We start from the raw sequence: 15,746 nt of genomic DNA, 5'->3' as shown, positions 1-15,746 counted from the left end.
CAGCAATGTGGGGCTGGGGTGCTTGTGAGGCAGCTCTGGAGATGGGTCTGGTGGGGCCGAGCACTTCGGGGGATGCCGTGAGGATGCAGCAGTGTGACCACAAGCAGGAGCACTCTCCTGCCCAGGGCACCCACATGGCTGTGCATCTTCCCTGCTCTGCTCCAGGCAACAGGGAAAGCACACCGTGCCTTAGCCAAAGGTTAATGCTTAAAAAAAGTCCCCCAAACTCACAGCTTTTTACTTCCTTCTCCCCAGAGAGAAGTGGTGCCCAGCATCACTGCCTGAGCCAGCATCGTGCTGGTGGTCCCCATGCCCTAAACCCTCCAGGGCAAGGAGGAGACAACCGGGGCTGGCACACGGCTCAGCTGCTGAAGGGTGGCCAGGAGCCCATTTGCTAATAGTGGTGCCTGGTTAAAACCCCCAGCTGGTACATGGCTTTAACCAAGCACAGTGCTGGCAAGGCAAGTGAGAGGGGCTGCCTTCCGTGTGAGGGCTCTGCTCGGCCCCCCGATTAGGGGAGGAAAGCTGTGGTTTTCACAGGCGGTCAGGTTTCCTTCTGTTGCTCGCTTTCTCTTCTTCTTCTTCTTCTTCCCCCTTTTTTTTCTTCTTTTTTTTTTTTGGGGGGGGGGGGGGGGGCAGGAAATTGTGTTTAACACTTGTACAATTTGGTGAAATTACAAGCCTGAGAGGACAGAGAGAGAAGCCAGTCTGTTTAAAAAATAAAAAGAGGACATGATTACTTTGCTAAAGCCGTACTTTCTATTTTATCTTCCAAAAGAGACAAAGGGAATAAATACTTAAAACCCAGTGGTGACGACAGTGAAGCAATCATGCAGTTGCTGGATACCTTTGTCTCTGGGAGGCATGTAGTCATTTTTACATGTCTGCCACTGGGTGTCAAACCTTTCTTTTCTTCCCCTTTCCATTTTGGATGGCCAAACTGATTATCTAAAATAGAAAATTAGCACACAATGGCTTTACTCTGTGATACCCCTTATGCAACTAATGGGCAAAGCTTGTTAATTGGTTGTAAATGCCAGCAGGTTGCCAAGATAATACTTCAGAAATAAGCGGGTATTCTGATAATTACAGCAATCTTCATCTATAAAAGCTTAAGTAGATGAAGTACTGGCTGGCTTAAAACCAAGATTTATCCCGCTGCACTCACATTAAAAGAAAAAATAAGATGAAAACAATAATGTAGCAAAACAATTATATAGCAGGAAGCGTTGTAGGTTTTAGAAATTGTGAAAACTCAGAAAGTAAAACAGTGCTGTAATAACCAGTTATGGAAAAATAGGCCATTTACATTTGTGTATAATTAAATAGTAGGCTATGCAATTTCACTTTTTAAAGTAAACTGCCTTTTCCTTTTTTTATAGGGCAACGTAGCCATAATTGCTGCATTAAAGCTTTAATGAAAGAAAAAAGCAGCAGATCAAGATGACATGTAACATCCACATTTGTACTGTGGCATTCTGCTTGTTTAGTAATGGGAAGCTACTGAGGAGATTAAAATTGCCGAATTCTTCATAGGTTTTTTTCCCGAAAATTGCTATAGGAAGATGATTCAAAGTCTAAAATACATACAATTTATTTTTCTACCTTCAGTCCACAAGGATTTAATGGCTTTCCTAACTCTCAGAGTGTCTGAAGAAATACAGTCTTGCAAAAGGGGAATATTATTTCAGCTCATCAAAATTATCAAAAGTAAGCTCAAACTTGAAGCATGGAGGTCTAACCTCACATTTTAGACTATTAGTGCAAATGCTGAATACTATTTTTTAACTCAGTGTTGCTTTTCAGCTTTCCTGTCGGAATTATCAACAGGTTGATATATAATCTTGTTATTTGGCATTTTGAGAAGTTTCTTTTTACGTTACAAACCGCAAAGCGCCGTAAAGCCAGGCTCAGCTGTGTTAAAGCTTCAAAATAAGGGTGCATGCTTTCAAACCAGATTTTTGCCTAGAATAGTAAAATAGAAGAGTTGACATTGATGGAGGAGAAAGCCTTTTATTTTTTTCTTGACCTCAGGCATATCTCATAGACTGCGTTGAATCATTGATGCCTCCTGTGAGCAAGTGAGGCAGGTTTTGGCAGGAGTGGCTCAGAAGCAGGAGGAGCGTGGGGCAGTGCCAAGGGGCTGCTCTGCCCAGGCTCCTAGGGGGGAAAGGCAGCGCTGAGCTGAGACACCCCTCCTGCCGGGTTGCAGGGCAGTCCGTGTTGCGGGCTCGCACGTTAGAGGAGTCCACACCTGGTCTGGTGCTGCTCTGCCCGGAGCATTTGCCCAGCCTTGCCGCCTCTGTCGCAGCGGGGTCAGACCACACGAAGGCACAGGGGCTGCACCAAAGCTCTTTCCTGGTGGCTAAATGCACATGCCCAGCATGGCCCCAGGTGCAAGGTGTGAGTCTAGCTCATGCTGGATTTTTTCCACTTGTGGAAAATAGGCTGTGATGTGCCCTGCAGTAGGGTCAGCCCAGTGGGATGTGGGTGGATGTGCTGGAAATAAGGCTTAATCACGTCATGCAATGGAAGGCTAGACTTGGATGTGTACATTGTCTCACGGTAGTCTGCTTGCCAAATATTTGATGAAGGGACCTTTCCTGTCTGTGGTGATGCAACAGTAACCTGAAATCTTCTCTCACACGTTATCCATAAAAAAATAAAAAGAGCCCATTGGGCAAATGGAGACAACTTGCTGTGCCCACTAACCCCTTACATTTTGGCAAATAAAGAGGTGCATCATGTTACCTAAAGCCCTCTGGGGAAATGAGGTGTGGGAGCCTGGGGCCACCGGGGGAGCGGGGTGCAAGGCCGGCCCTGCCACTCACCAGCCCACGGCCCCACGCCATGTAATGGACTTTCCTAGTTAGTACATAATATATGGCACTTGTCCGAAGTGTGGCTGCAGGAACCAGTGGAGGAAGACATAACGTGATGAGATCCTTTAATGGATCTGTCTCCCTTGTTTTCCAGGAACAAAATAAATAGAAGACTTTTTCAACCGGCATGTATTTCCATTTATGTTTTAAAAATTCATGAGCATAGGTTTCATATGATGGTGTAGTTACTATGGTAATTGTTTATTAATCTGGAGAAGGTTGGTAATTACCACAGTTCAGTTTATATAACTCAAACCCAGAGTTAAAGTATGGGTATGATTTCTTTACGCAACCATCTTTTAGACAACTTTTTTTTTAATTATTTTTTTTATTTAACAGAATATGCATTTTCCCCTCTCAGTTCTACTTTTATCCAAGTGCGTACATTTCTGGAAGTGTAGAGAGAGTGTAAAAATGAGAGAGAGAAGCTTGCTCGGAGTTGGCAGGCCAGGGCAACCAGGAAAAAATGTGCAGAGTTAAGTAGCAGGTGCCTTTGGGATATTTTTTTAATTAAAAAAAATATATCTTTCTCTTTTCCCCGGAGGAGGGCTCATTTGTGGGAAGGCACTAATGGACAGAGGGAAGCAAGCAGCAAAACGGGGACATTGTGGGAGCCCCCATGTCCAGCCCAAGACCGTCCCCCCAGCTGAGCACGAGGCTGAGGGATGCAGGGCCAAGGGGGACATGTGTGCATCACCCCGCAGCTCTGGTTGTGCGTGGGGTGACACATGCACAGAGGACGAAAAGTGCAAGAGCTGGGTTAAGGTGAATGTCTGCCTGCATTTGCTGGTTGTTTGTTTTTTAGGGGTTATGTGTGGTTTTACTAACCGAAAATGCAAGAGTGGCAAGGCGCCTGCCAGGTACACCATGGCCCTTGGGGAAACCCTGCTGCCAGCTCTCCGCAACCCTGCCAGCCACCTGGGGTCTGTGCTCACCTTTCCTGCAGAAACTTAATCTAAAACCTGGTTTTTTTAATTCAAAAATTGTGGGTTTTTATTTCAGATAGGCACTACCAATCCTATTGCAGGGCAATTTTTTCACACTGGACACTGTGGTGATGCTCTCCATAAACCCAGGAAGCAGAAAATGTGACATTTCAGTGATTTTTTTTCATTTATCTAAAAGCTCTTTTCTCCCAGAAAGTGAAAAATTTTGCCCGCTGCGGATCTTTTTCCTCTGTTGATTCTAGTTCGGAGACAATTAATTGCCATCAGTTCATTCAGTAATGACCCATAGGAAACCAGAAGCAGCCCTGTGCATGGGTGACCCTTCCTTGCCTGTCCCCGCTTTGCTCCCTGTTGGCTTGTGCGGCTGGTGGGCTGGAGAAACTCCCTGGCCGGCCTGGCTCCATTGCTGAGAGATTCACATTATTTATATGGAAAAAGTGCAGGATGCCATCTCCCCGCTCACTCTGCCTGCATAAATTGTGCGTGTTTATTATTCATCGTAACACAGCACATTCTCTGTTTCTGTGTCACTTGTCACTAATCACTTATGCATCTGATGTGCGGATCCAGAGCAGGTTCCTAAGCATTCTTGGCTTTGAAACATAAGATATGCATGGGTAAGAGTTTATCCCACCCCCAAAATAACAACTTTGATACATTTTCAAAAGGGAAAGTGCATATGTTACAGTACTCAGGAGCAGCAATAACCAAACTAGCTGAGAAGTGACACGGACTTGGGTTATTTTCTTGTTGGTTTTTTTTCTTTTTGGGTTTGGTTTTTTTTGGGTCTCTCTTTAGTATTTCATGAAAGTGGTGTAAAAATCTTAACATTTGAATGCCACACGCTTCGCTCTGCCTGTGAGATAAAGGACATTTCTCTAAAAGAAACATACGCTCCTTGTTCCTTGTTTTGATTCTCCGTACAGCTTGTCACAATGCATTTACATTTCTTCCATACATTTGGAATTGCAACCCGAGCTGTGCTTTTGAGGAAGGGATGCAAACTCTTTTCTTCCACTTTTCGGAGGCAGTTGGGTGCTGCCTGAAGCCTGCCACACGCAGGGGCCGCACGCTGCACGCTGCCAGCTTCTTCTGCCACCCGCTGCCTCTCACCCCAGCGGTCCCTCTCGAGGTACTGGGCCACCACCTGGGGAAAGGCTCTTTCCTGGCGCTTTTCCCATCCCCTTCCCCACCTGGTTCCCAACCCATAAAAGCCGATTGCCAAACCTCAGTGGACGGCGGCACTGTGTCTACCCAGGCTTTTCCCCCCACAATTCTTCCTCCTGTCCCTTGTAGCCTCTGGGAAATGCCAGAAATCACTCTTCCCTTGCCCAGATCTGCTCTGGGAAGCACAGTGGAAACACTGGCAGCCCTGGAAACCTTGTGTTTAAGACACTGCCTTTCCCCCCGACCCCCCCTTCTCATGGCGCTGGATGAGCGGCTGTTAACGGTGTGAGGCTGGGCATGAAGACCTGACGCAGCCCCAGAGGGGATAACGCCTGTTGGGAGAGAGCTGGTCTCGTGGAGTCTGGCTATCACTGTGAAAAATGGTCATTCAGCCGGGAAAATCCCATCTATCAAATTAAGAAGATGGAAAACATTCCTGCATTTTCCAGTGGTTGACCTAATCCCTCTGTAATGCTGCAAACCTGTCATCCACAGCCAGTGATGGACCCATCTACAGGTCTAAGGAGCGTGAGCTCCTCCGTTGGACATCTGGAATAGGTGGCTGTGCCATATGCACATCAGGCTGTGACCCACCTGCACCACAGTCACCTCCAGTAGAAGATCTGTGGTATTGGCCTGACCTCGTGGGAGGGCAACATGTGGACCAGCTGGCAGGACAGTAGCCTGGCTGACCTGTATTTACCAAATTTTATTTTTTTTATCACGAAGCTTCCACAAGCTAGGAATTATTTACTATGGAAATACTGAAAAAGTCACGAAACTGGTCAAATTGTATGATGGGAATGTTTTCTTCTCCAAGACTGCTGAAATAGACGACTCCTTACCAACCTCCCCAGCTGGAAACACAGGGGTTTCATCCAAGGAGACAGCTAACTTTAATTGTGCGTTGCTCTGCTGATATCTGATGGGAGCAATCTCAGCAGCAACCTCCAATTGCAAGTCCTCCTTCTTGAGTGAAGTCAGCCCTATGATAACACCAGAGAGGCAGCTTGAAATTAGGATATAGGAAACCAATGCCAAAAATATGTCAGCTTGGAAGGTCATTAAGAATTATCCATTTGTGCATGTTCGCATGCCAGCAGTACCTTAAGTCATTACCTTGGAGGGATAGATTTGTCTAATGAACATATGAATTAACAATACAAAATTGTGATCGATAAATCAAATAAGAATTTACAATCTGGCAATGAATCTAACCCGAATGGAGTTTCACTGGATGTGAATGTGAGAGGAGCTGTTGGTGTTCTTTGCTAAAAATGACTCTCGGTGGTATTTTTCCACTTCATGACACCACAGTTGTAGGTAACTGATCTAAAAACCAGCCTGCCTGTACCTCAGGCAGAGACAAGTTGTTCTGAAGCTCTTGGCTCACCATTTCCAGTAGTTATTTTTTTAAACCTCTCCACCTACACCTTTATTGTTGGTTTTTGTTTGTTTTTTTCTCTAAAACTCAGCTTAGAAATTGACCTAGACTGGTACTGGCATAAAAACGAGCAGCTTTCGTATACGAGTTGGTATAGTTCTGGTTAAGTATTTTTAAATTTAGGCACTCAGATAAAAGCAGCTGATGTTTAACTCTGCTTTTCTGCGCTAACATAGCTCAGGAGGGAGTTTTGATTTTTGGCTCTGAAAGATAGATTGCATTAGAAGTTTCCTGAGTTGTGGATTATAGCTTCTTCACGTAGAGTTTTAAAAGTCTAAAAGAGCAAGAAGTTTAGGTTTAAAAAATGTCTTGTACAGGTAGGCTGGCATTTTTTTTTTTTTTCCTTCTAAAGCCTTACCCTCTTAGTGGCTAAGATCAATGCAATATACTCATTGTTTTTTTAAATAAGCTCTTACTGGAAGATGTACTTCATTTAACATTTATGATAAACTCTTAGCAATTCTTCACTGCATCTTCATCTTTTTGGCTTGTGTCATTTTGGGTTTGGAGCACTCCTAGTGTGCAAGCGAGCACCGTCTCTACAAAATCCTGTTAGAGCTGCCACAGTCTAGCTCTTGTCAAACTGCATATTAAAGACCCAAACAATAAGAAAGTACCAAAGAGGTTGTAATGTTTCATTACTTTGTGTGATTAATACCTCCGTATGTGCTAATGAACCAAAGTTAGGTCATAATGGCTTTGCAATGTAAGGTTATCGAGGGTTCCATTGATATAAAGGGGTAAGTTCAGCCTCTTGGGTCTGTAGTTCACCAAGTACCACTTCTTTTACAAATTTAGAATTGCCATAGTAAAATCTGCTATGTAGTTGAGGTGGAAATTTCAAGGGAAGTTCATGCTGGATCTTGCTGTTAAAATGATTCGGGCAGTCACAAAATGGGCAAAATGGGGTACTGAAACCATGCCCATAATGACACCAGACAGAAATGGTGTTCATTTGGGGCCCTCCAGTGCACCCCCAGCCATGGAGCACTTCACAAGGGCATCTCCAGTGCCGAAGCACACAGGCGCTGGGAGTCAGCCCAGTTCTCCTGCAGCACCTGTGAACCTCAGTCAAACAAAACTCAGCAGATAGCAGTGTCTCTGTTTCCTGGTAACATTTTGTCCAAGTGCCTCCTGACTCATTAACCTCTCTTCTCTTTTCTTCTTTCCAGTATCTAGCAGCTGTTGATTCAAATTTTTTGCACCATTTTTTTTGTCCTAGATCTGTGCTGTCCAATTTATCACATGTAATTTTTAAAGTGCGAAAATGTCCCAAATGTAAAAATCAGAGTAAGAACATGAAGGTAAAAGCACTGATCTTTGCCACTGTAACCAGGAAATGGAGCACTAAGACTCACTCTATAATTAATGGATGTCATTGTGCCTATGGATTGTATAGATAATATAGCAAAGCCACATTATACAGCTGGCTTCACAACATCTAGGCTTCCAAGGGGAAAGGGAGCCCATCAGAATGGCTCTACCACAGCCAGTTCCTGAAGGTCAACATGCTCATGGACTGTAATCATACTCCTTCTCCTTAGAAAGGGCAAGATTTGGAACATACTGAGTAAGTTTAAAAAAAAAAAAAAAAAAAGGGAGTGTGATTGTAAGTGCGTTGGAGTGGAGCAGCCTTCCTCGCACGAGAGGGGAGGCGGGTTGCACCGGGCTGCAGCCCTGTGGCTCAGAACATTCTGGGGAAGCTGTGCAGAAAAGCATGACACAAGCCTGGAAACATTTAGGGAGGGGGCATGTTATTTTAATATCCTTTTTTGTGCTTAATAGAAAAGGGGTTTGTGGTTAATTCTTTATTATCTCCGACAGCAGTTCTCGCTTCGGCTCCTCTTTCTTTAACTGCCAAGCTAGCATTTTCCTTTTTTATTGCTCCTTTCTTCGAGGTTTGCTTTGGAATAGTGCCAGTTATCATTTCCCATTAGGGCAAATATTGCATCAAACTCATGATTAGGGATTTGAGGGCTTGGGAATATAATTCTCTAACATTTGTCTTTCATTTTCTAAGAGTCTTTTTCTCTCTCTTTGTACACACATATACGCACACATGCCTGTATAATCTGTGGATATACATATGCATATATATATTTATAGAGAAGGATAAGGGGCGCGCTGCATGTATATAATGGCACAGGTATGTTTACATGTCCGTGAGAGTTTATTTGTATATAAAGTTTAAACCTCTTCGCTTAGACAAAGGAAAAGGGAAGAGCTTTCTCCTCATGTGAGATTTCAGAGGGCTCGGAAGGTTAATAAAGGAGGAGAATAACAGATTTGTTTGTATGTTTTGGGTTAAATACTTCAGTTTTGCAGTGAAGGAAGGTGTTAAGAACACACACTGTGAGTGTGGAGATGAAGCCACTGCTAGGGAGCTGCTACCAGTTTTACCGACCCTACAAAACCAGGGAACAACACTGCCTATTTTTGAACATGCCTTTTATGTACCTTTTTTATTGCCCACCTGCATATATACAGCCACTTCATGTCCAGCACATTCCTCTAATAAAGTAGCAATAAATATTACATTTATAGAAATTAACTGTTCTGCTGTATTAACATATGCTGCACCACCTATACTGAAGGACTAGATAGATACGTAGCCTCTGATTTGGGCATCCTGAACTGCTCTTAAAAGCTGCTCATTTCTGCTGGTTAAGCAAACAGGCCTAAATGTCCTGAGGCAGACAAGAGGCTGTGCTGGCCATGTGCACTGGTGTGGGCTTCAAGGCATCTGGATTTTGGCTTAACCTGCCTTTGCCTGCACTTCCCTCCAACATTTTAGGCGCTGCTGAGATGTTAAAAAATCTTTCCAGCTGCCGCCTATTTCTGATGCTGGCTTGCAAAACCCAACACGCGCTTTCAGTACCTGATGTTTTTTTGGGGATATTTAAAGAATGTATTTTTTTGCTAGTGAAACTTTTCTTACGCCCAGTCTGGGGGGCAGGTGCACTGCAGGTGATCCCCTGCACCAGCTGCCCTTGTGGGGCTGGGGCAGGTGGCGATGCCTGGGGTCTGTGGTCCCCCCATGGGGCTGGCCACCCACCCCATGCTGCCCCCACTGCTGGAGATACGGCGCTCCTGAGAGCCAGGCGCCATCCTCCTTACACCCGGCAAATCACTTAACCTCTCAGCACGGCAGCTTTCACAGCTGTTAACATGGGGAACGGTTTTATTTCGCCTCCTCTTGTAAAGAGCATTGCGGCTCCGATCGACCGGGGGCCACAGCATTATTTCCACTTACAGATAAGTTGGATTTTGGCAGCCGGTGAGAGGAAGGCAAGCGCATTCATCTGGGTAAAATCCCCTGGCTGGAGAAATAGCCAACGGGGAAGTTTTATAAGGCAGGCACAAAGCAATATCAGCAATATCCAGAGCAAATCTTATATCAGAGTTGTCATTTTTGCTCTAGCCCGGCAGTGGCTGGCTGGGGATTTGTGGGGTCGGCCGGGAGATTGGAGCAGGCAAGATGCGGAGTGGTGCTGGCCAGCTCAGCTGGGGTGGTGCTGACACTCACAGCCACCCGACAGGTTCCTAAATACATATATTTCCAGGCAGCCAATTTGTCTGCCTCCAAAAAATTTATTCTTCAAGGCTTGTTCCCATCTGCCAAAAGAAAACATGTCATTTAAAAAAAAAAAATATCTAACATTGACAGACAGGAGTGCGTTGTTGAGCTAAAGCCCTATGCTTTTACCTGAGCCAGGCGCCGGCACCGCGTGGTGAGACAGCCCTGTCACCCACATGCTTTATTAACAGTCAGTTTTTAATCGCGCTTCTCCCTGGCAAGCTGACAAATATTTTCCCCTTTACTCACAGTTCACCCTTTCTTTTTCTGACAAATACGGCGCTTACTTCATTTAAATTTTTGCAAAAATGAGCCCAGGCGAAGTGACTCAGTCATTGTGCAGATTAAATACAATGTCACCTCTTTTCCTGCTTGTAGTACAATGGCTGCAAGTTAAAATTATTACAGTAATTTCAGAAATTTATGCTGTAATTTCCACTGATAAACCTGGCTGTGTGTTCCCAGCCCTGCCTGCTTCCTCTGCCTTCCCTGCCTGAAAAGAAAGTCATGGTCCCCACATGGGGAAGCTTCATGTCGTGGAAGGTACAGTAAGCTCCTAGTTATTTTAGAAATCTTAAAGTGATTAAGGCAAAAGGATGGTTAATTATAATATTCTAAAAACACAGCTGCTAAAAAAAAAGAAGTTTCAAGCAGCCACCAAGTTGTTATTATTGTGTCATCATCTTATGACATACTTGTGGCATATGGGAAAAATAAAAGATTAAATCTCCACCCCCGAACTGCCCCCGCAGGCGCGCGGTCCTGGGACCAGCAACATCTTTAGGAAGGAGGAGGCTCAGCCTGACACTGCTGGTGAGCACAGGGGTGGCTTCCAGCCCTGCGTTCCCTTCCAGAGCCTAGAGAGCTGAATCTTCTGCTGGGTTTGCAAAACATCAGCTGGGAAAACTGTGGCTAAATCAAGAGCAACCACAGTTTGCCAGGGAACAAATACCCCAGATGTGGCCGTGCCAGTCCTTTACTGAACTCCCACTCATGCTTTCATTTCTCATGTGCCGATGAGATAAAAAAAAAAAGTCATTGCTGGTATTGCCAGTGGGGCTGAAATATGGAGCCCCTTAAACATTTTCACACTGCCTCGGTAAAGAGTGGCAGCCTTCTCCCCATGCCCACATTTTTGAGGCTACCTCAAAAATAAATCTGCCTACTAGATGAAACCACAGAATTTTCCCAGAGGCAGCTGGTGCTTTGGGTGGGGAAAAGGTCTTATGCTGCCAGCCTGTCCATGCCCCGAGGCCAAAGTACAGAGCCCCTTGGTGTGCCATTGAACACTGCAGCTGTGCCTGAGTAGCCTGGGCTTAAACGCATCAAACTTTTCAGAGTTACAAAGACAGATGCAACAACAACTTATGTCCAACCCAGAAATGATGGTTCAGATAATAGAAAAACATCTGTACGAGATGGCTGTATGGGGAGCTGGGCCACTGTTCTTGTTGGCAGAGTTATTCATGCTCACATGCTTTAAAAAAACAACAAACCTCACTTCATTTTAAAACCAGAGATCTAGCAGGATGGCTTCTAACCAAGGATCAAGGTGGAGACTGCAGAGGAAACTAGAGGCACTCAAAAGTAGATGATGCTGCAAACACTAAGCAGGCGTCGTTGCTGCATCAGCGGGCACAGCAATGTCTGCAGTGACTTGGTGAGGAGAGCGGACTTTTTATGACTAAGGTCTGACCATCCTCTTGTTACAATCAAGCTAATGAACAAGCATTAACCTTTGTGGTGCTACAACAATCTACAAGTTGTATATACTGCAATATCATTTTTTTCGGTTAGATGAAGGACAGAGGCTACAGCTGTAATGGGGTTTGTACAAAGCCCCGGTTAAAGAAACCACCCACATGGGGAGCACAGTGGAGCATCCTTCATTTCCCAGTATAAGCATCAACTATGCTGATGTGGGAGGAAAGAAAGCATGCCACCCCGTGACAGAGACACTTCCAGCTTGTTACAAAAATGTCGTTGAAGGTTTGGAAAAATACTGGCCAAAGTCAGCCCCAAACCTTTTTAGGTCTGTCTGTGGCTCATCACAGAGTGCTGGTGTCGCTTGGCATTGCTGCCCTGGCTCTGCATGGGGACTGCCCAGTGCCAGGGGCTGCAACTGGCTGTCACAGCACTCCAAAATCTGGGATGTGCCTGTGGGTGCTTTTCTCCCCACCATGGCTTCCTCCAGCCTCACCGTGGGCTGAGTGCTCCTGAAAAAAGAGCTGGCAGTGCTTGTCAGTGGGATGCACAGATTGGGTCTTAGGACTAAACGAAAGTTTGAGCACCTGGCAGATTACACCCATCCTGAATCTAAACATCTGCAAATATTTAAGATGCAACCGTACAGGAGCTGTAAGAGCTCCTGTGCATGCGTGTGTGCTCAAACCAGTGGCACCTGGTGCAGCTCATGCAATGCAAAAGCTCCCCACCGTCTCCCAATTACAGGAGACTCATCCCCAAAGCACTGCAAGGAAACATCCCCAGGAGGACGTGACACACGGACTGGGGTCAGCAGCAGGGTGAGGAGCGGTACCCAGCCTTCACTGCCAGCATGTTTTTCCCCGTGCTTGGCCCTCTCCAGCCCTTTCTCACTCATGGAGCACATAGGATGCCATCGTGCACATGTACCCAGCTACCCATATGTAAATGCCTCACCGCCTTGGGCGCAGTGCCACTGCCCATGCCACCAGCCGGCCACCTGTGCTGAGCTGCAACCTGGCTGCACGGAGCACAGGGGCTCACTCCCTGGCACCAGGGTTGGTGGGGGCAAAGTGTCCGACACCTCTTCTCTGCTCTCTGCCAGCCACTAGTTTCACAAAAATGACGCAGTGACACTACAGTAACAGCAATAACACCGCCAAAATATTCCCGTGGGCTCTCCGGGCTGCAGCACCCACCAGCAGCCACCTTTGGCCCCACGCCAGCACAGGGGAAGGCATGCTGGCTTTCTGCTCCTCTGAAAATACACCCACGCGCACTCGTGAGGTTTTTCCCACCACGTCCCACGAAAGGCTCGTCTGAGTACCTCCGCTATCACCATGGCTTGTCTTAACTCAGTGTAACACAGACCAGCTTAACTTTATAGTGCTCGTTTTTTATAGAGGAGCATTTATTTCTTGTACCAACTCTCAAGGATGTTTTATCTGTTTTATATCCCATTGAATCCTCTGTGAAACTGCACTAGTTTACAATAATTTTATTACTTTATTAATTAAACGTTTTCCAACAAGCTAGCTATGGCATTTCTTATCATCAAGGGTTCCATTAGTTTTTAATGGTGTGAGACAAAATTACCATTTACCCACATGCAATTTAAGAAGCATCATTAACACAGAGAAAGCACCAGGTGGGATTTCTAATAGTTACTGTTTCTCATTTTTGTTTTTATTTAAAAGGAATAACTGGTTTTGAGGTTTTTGCTGCAAGGTTGCCAAATCCTTACTTTGTTTTTTTATGTTCAAGATAATTTAAAATAATGTTCTTCTATCTCCTAAGGCTCTTCTCGACACTATTTCACTTACCAGCACATCGCTGGGTTTGTACGCAGTGTCTCGATGCAGCCGGGTGAGTGTGTTGTCTGCACAGTAATCACCAAGAACAAAGACTCATCTGCAGGGGCAGCAAGCAGGGTGTGCGTGGGGGGTGTGTGCACGTGTGTGTGTGTGTGTGTGTGCGCGCTGGAGACACCCCCTGGGTTGTGGGGCTGCAGGCGGGAGGCAGCTGAGCCGGGCCAGCCCCAAGCCCGTGCAGATCCCACCTTGCATGGCTCAGAGTCTGGAGGTGCTGCCTGTGGGCTCCCACAGAGCTCGGCCCAGGCGCAGGAGAGCGGGCAATGCTCCTCAGCTTCGCTCCCCCGCAGCATCGGGGGCATGCCAGGGCAGGAAGACACAGCCTGTCTTCTTAAAGTTCTTGAGAAACTTCGACACAGACCCTCACACAGATACTGGTTTTCCATGCGAAAGACAACGGAAAACCTACGGTAGCAGTAAATACTTACCTTGAACAAAACGGGAATAATTAAATAGCACCTTAATACTATATTCTACTTGATTAGGCTGATTGTTGACTAATTGCTGACTCAGACCATTTACATGTTAATAAATGTCTGTGTTTAAGGTCCTCCTTGGTTAATTTCTTATTTTTCATATTTAAAAATAATATGAAGTGGAATCACTGGGCTTTTTGCACTCCCTGCCCCGTGAACTCATTGCTTTTGCTTCCCCCTGTGCCCTCCTGCTGCCACGCACAGGCACAGGCAGCGTGGACGTGCCGCCGACCATCACAGCCCTGCCGGTGGCCGCGGTGGGTCCAAGCCAGGCCTTGCCGCTGAGACGTAGCGCGAGGGTCCAGATGGTGCACGATCCCGCGAACCGTTGAGCGCGAAGCGCGCGGGAGGGTGTTAGGGATATTTAGTGGGATGTGTTTGACAAGGTGTTTCCTTATTTAAAGGGGAGGGGAGGAAAAGGCAGATGGTGTGGCTGTTTCTAATGACATTCCCTGGCTGGGTTTTTTAACAGCAGACATAAGAGGGGCACAGGCACCTGACGCGCCTGTCTGCTTGGCTGCTGGGAGGGAAGGGGACGCTGACAAAACAGGTCCCACCACCATCCCTCACTACCTGTCCTACCTCTTTATTTGGCTGCAGCATTCGCCACACTGCTGTGGCCTGGCACCGGCTGCACAGCTTGGGAGAAGCCACTCGCTTTCCCAGGACCCCACCACCACTGCGTCCCTTCCCATGCCTCCCTCCCTCCGGCCTCATCATGTTTAATTTTCATGCCTCCTTGGCCCCGCGCTCACCTGGGCAGTTGTGCTGGTCTGTGCCGCTGCCAGTGCCGGCTGGCGCTGCTGCCTGCCCCACTGGATGCTCTGGGTAGGAGGAGGGGGGTCACAAATGATGTTTTCCTCTTAGAGGTTTTTAAGCTCGCTACAATCAGCAGCAGTCTGATGTTTTTTTTATGGTTAGGAGCATCTATTAAAATAGAAACAAATTTTGTGTTTCCTAAATGGGCAGATAATTGTTCCATGATGAAGAGAGCAAATACGTGCACAGGGATGGCCTCTGCCTTAAACGCATGCCGAACGGAACTTCTGGTCAGATAAATTTCTAATTAATTTGCTTGTGCAAGCCACGGAACAAAAGCTGTAATTATATATTAGAGCAAGAGGTGCAAAAATATCCTCCCACATGCTTTCAGGTTACCCTGCTTCTCGCCTCCAAAGGGGCTTTGGGGTGGCCATCCTGGGGGTGATGGCACTGCAAGCCGTGGCAACAGCCTCCGTAGTAGTCTGACCCCCTGCAGCATCCCCCCATGGCAGGGCAGACCCTGCCACCCCTATGGCAGCCTGCGGCCAGGGACCCCCACACCTGGGCCAGTGACCGGCAGGGTGGGTTTGGAAGCAGTGCCAGGCGGGTGGGAGCCGGCGGGCAGCACAGAGCGCGGCTGGCACTTTATGCTAATGGTCCAGTCATTATTCCTTTGGAATTCATTACAATCGCATTATTTGGGATTGGCTCATTTGGCATCATGAATGCATCCATAGGATTTTTTTTGTTGTGACCTAATTAATAATGAATGATTCTATTTTACAGCACTGCTGTACTGGTGCTTTAAAAAGCTGTTTTTAAGGCAGACTTTTAAGACTTACATCAAAGGATGCTGAAGTGGCTTGATTGAGAAACATGCAAGAAAGTGATGCTCAGCTGCTGATGGGCACCAGCT

General features: G+C 46.4%; 2 protein-coding genes across 2 annotated transcripts in view; one reads left to right on the top strand and one right to left on the bottom strand.

Annotated features, from left to right (window-relative positions):
* SPATS2L (spermatogenesis associated serine rich 2 like) overlaps positions 1-15,746 on the top strand; it is a 726,913-nt gene that overhangs the window by 18,947 nt on the left and 692,220 nt on the right. The gene's annotated exons all lie outside the window — the stretch shown is intronic.
* SATB2 (SATB homeobox 2) overlaps positions 623-15,746 on the bottom strand; it is a 412,340-nt gene continuing 397,216 nt past the window's right edge. The window contains exon 18 of the mRNA XM_080400567.1: positions 623-14,995. The gene's annotated coding sequence lies outside the window, so the exon portion shown is untranslated. The remainder of the gene's footprint in view (positions 14,996-15,746) is intronic.

Source organism: Falco punctatus (genome assembly GCF_963210335.1).
Source record: "Falco punctatus genome assembly, chromosome: 8".
In the NCBI taxonomy this organism is placed as follows: Eukaryota; Metazoa; Chordata; class Aves; order Falconiformes; family Falconidae; genus Falco; species Falco punctatus.
The sequence above is the reverse complement of the archived record's forward strand: the minus strand, read 5'-3'. Positions and strand labels throughout refer to the sequence as shown.